Source organism: Equus quagga, chromosome 14, assembly GCF_021613505.1.
Source record: "Equus quagga isolate Etosha38 chromosome 14, UCLA_HA_Equagga_1.0, whole genome shotgun sequence".
Lineage (NCBI taxonomy): Eukaryota > Metazoa > Chordata > Mammalia > Perissodactyla > Equidae > Equus > Equus quagga.
Genome location: NC_060280.1, coordinates 71,947,754 through 71,951,361, shown reverse-complemented (window position 1 = coordinate 71,951,361; position 3,608 = coordinate 71,947,754). Strand labels below are relative to the sequence as shown.

Below are 3,608 nucleotides of genomic sequence, written 5' to 3'. Positions count from 1 at the left end.
AAGAATAGCCTTCCCTCAGTAGGATAATTTCATGATGCTGTTTGCTATATTTAGCCTATGAAGAATGTAGTAAGGGAAAGTCCATGTCACTCAGTATCATGATGGAAAAGATATATTCTATGGGCCCAGGTTGGTCTAGTCTCACGCATTCCCAGTGTATACCTCTTGTAGGACAAGATATTGAGAGAAATGCTGAATTCTTCTCTAGTGTAACCTTTTTCTCCTGTGTCCACAGATTCCCTTAGAGAAGAATGGCTCCTGGAAATGGTTCCTTGGTGACTGAATTCATTCTGTGGGATTAACATATAGATCAGATCTCCAGCTTCCCTTGTTCTTCCTGTTTCTAGCAGTGTATAAGGTCACTGTGTGGGGAAATTTGGGCTTGATAACTCTAATTGTGCTGAATTCACACCTGCACACTCCCATGTACTTTTTCCTCTTTAACTTGTCCTTCATAGACCTCTGCTATTCTTCAGTATTTGCACCAAAAATGCTGATACATTTCTTATCAAAGAACGTTATCTCTTTCATGGAGTATACGACTCAGCTCCATTTTTTCTGTACTTTTGGCATTTCTGGAGGCTATATGTTGACACCAATGGCCTATGATCACTATGTGGCCATCTGTAAACCATTTTTGTATAACATTGTCACGTCCCCTAAAGTGTGTTCCAGCTTCATGCTCGGTTCATTCTTGATGGCATTTTCTGGTACCATGGTCCACATAGGATGCATGCTGAAACTGACCTTCTGTGATGCAAACATCGTCAACCACTATTTGTGTTACATCCTTCCTGGTCTCCTGTTCTCCTGCATGAGCACCTACATCAATGAGCTGGTTGTTTTCATTGTGGTGGGCATAACATCATTGTGCCCAGTCTCACCATCTTTGTCTCGTATGGTTTCATCCTCTGCAGCATCCTCCACATCAATTCCAAAGACTTCAGTACCTGCAGTTCCCACATAATTGCTATTTCTCTATTCTTTGGATCAGGTGCAATTATGTATCTCAAGCCATCTTCTGCTGTGTCTATGGATAAGGGAAAAATCTCTTCTGTCTTTTATACCAATGTGATTCCCATGATGAACCCCTTAATCAACAGTTTGAGGAACAAAGATGTTAAACTTGCTCTGAGAAAACTCCTGAAGAGGAGAAAATTTTGATTAGAATCTTTGTCTCTGTGCAGGTAGTCACAGAACAGGGAGATCTGTGTGTTTATTTACAATTTTGTTAGCAGCAGCCTTCTAAGCCTATTTTTTTCCTCACAATGGTGATGGAAATTTGATGTTTTTCACTATTGTTTTCCACTTTTTTAGAGTAGTCTGCTTCCTTTCCTCACAATTTCCTTTCCTTTTCCTCATTTTTCTATTTAAGAGTAGCATGAAGGAAGAAATTTATCTGTTTTCTTTCTATTTTCATTATCTACATTCTCTATTTCCCCTGGGAAAAGATGAATTGTTCTGCTAATGATCAATAAAGTAACACTAGTGTGATGTCTTTCATTTGGCAATATCTTAATTGCTACTTGGAACTTGCCTTTGGAAGCATGAATCAGATAATCTGTACCTACTCCTTTTTTTTTCCATCCCGTAGTGGATAGGAATATGACCCCTTCAAATGCTGGGGCTTCACAATTATAGCAGGTTCCATAATGACCTTCAAATATATCCCACTTTGCAGAGGTAAACACTGTACATTAAACTTCTTTCGTTTTACTTGAGAGATTTTATAGTTGCCTTTCTACCCTCAGAGTAGTACATAATAGATTGTCCATATGTATTTATTACATGGATGGAATAATGAAACTCAGATAGATTAATGATTTAAAGTCACAAAGCTTGTTTATGAAAAAATCTAAAATAGAGTGTTAGCCTCTTGTTTTCAAGTCTACTACTCTTTTTTTTTTTTTTCAGTGTGGAAGATTGGCCCTGAGCTAACATCTGTCCCAGTCTTCCTCTATTTTATTATATGGGCTTCCTCAACAGCATGGCTTGATGAATGGTGTGCAGGTCCATGCCCAGGATGTGGACCCCTGAACCCCAGGCCACGAAAGCAGAGTTTGTGACCTTAACCACTATGCCATTGGCCTGGCCCCATCAAGTTTATTACTCTTTAGAGTATACTTTCTGTCTACCTACTTTTATTTTTATTTTAGTAGACATGAAATATGAGAAAGCATTTCCATTTTGAAAAGCTATTTCCATACACACAAAAGAACCTGAGATGTTTTCAGGGCCTTATAATTCAGTGAACAAGAAATAGGAGGAATAATTTCCCAGGGACAAGTTATTAGTTCATGACCAATGGAGACATGTGGCCAATAAAGAAGAGGTCCCTCAGTAGGGAATGGACAATGAGATTTAGAAACCACATTTCATTCTGAATGTTTATCCTGTTCTGTAGAGTACTGTAACTATCTTTCTGTCCATAAAGTACTGCACTCATCATCGACTTTTCTTAAAACTTTTATTAAAACTTATAATACATAATGACCAAACATTAATAGTCGTTTGGGAATGAAGACCATTGGTTACAGTCACAATTGTGTGGAAACAGATAGAGACGGGACAACATCTTAAGGAGGTTATATACTGAGTGGAAGAAGGAATAGAAAATAAAATAATGAGAAAAGACAGCCCGTTCTATGTCTCTCTTCTCCTTTCTGAAAAAAATCTTACAAATATTATAGGAGTCAGCCTTCCAGAAAGGATGAAAGCTTAAGTTATTTGATATTAAAAACATTTACAGGGCTGTTGCACCTGGGAACAAGTAAATCATTCCTAGTTTTCATGGCTTCCATATGCTATGCCCATATGGATTTTAAAGTACAAAAACCTCAAATTGTAGCTGGGAAAGCCATGACAATTTGAAAGAAATACTTGGTGAACAAATTAAATTTAGACAATTTCTCTCCTGGAATTTGATGTTGGATTATTTTTCTTTTGAGAAAACAGGTAAAAAGATGACCACTCCAATATCCTCAATGTGATGTGTCATGATAATTTAAACATGTTCTAAGATAACTGTAATAACATTTACTATTTTACTGTTTTTCTAATCTTCATTCAATATTTAGGTATTTTGCAATTTAGCGTAGTTGGATTGTGGCTTTTGTTCATTTTTTTGTTTTTTAGACGTTCAGCATTGCTTAAATCTTTGACTTATGGTTTTAAATGACTGCTCATAACTTACCCCTTGACCCCAATATTAATATTTGAACGTACAAGGTGTTACAATGGCTCTTAGAAGTAGTGTTCCAGTTTTCTCTGCACTGTCACATCTGTCCCAGGGAAGAACTTTGGGATAAGTGGAGAAGGGGATCCTGGTTCCCATTTCATAGATGATGAAACTAATGCACAGAGATTTTCATGGCTTGTTCCAAATCACAATTTATAAGTGGTAGAGCTGAGATTAGGATTTGGGTGTTTTGATTCTAGATATATCAAGTTCTTACAAATTATATAAAATTTACCATACTTTTAAACATCAGTGAAACATGAACAATGGTTTCAATGAGTAAAAACGCCTCTGAACACAAACAAAAGCAAAATTTTCAAATAGGAAAACTGTTCCTAAAGGATCTTTCACATTTCGTTGACAGCCATTG

At 36.8% G+C, this 3,608-nt stretch overlaps 1 pseudogene; it reads left to right on the top strand.

The window, feature by feature from the left end:
* Nucleotides 1-251: 251 nt before the first annotated feature.
* On the top strand, nt 252-1,164 carry LOC124225404 (olfactory receptor 147-like; annotated as a pseudogene).
* Nucleotides 1,165-3,608: the final 2,444 nt, after the last annotated feature.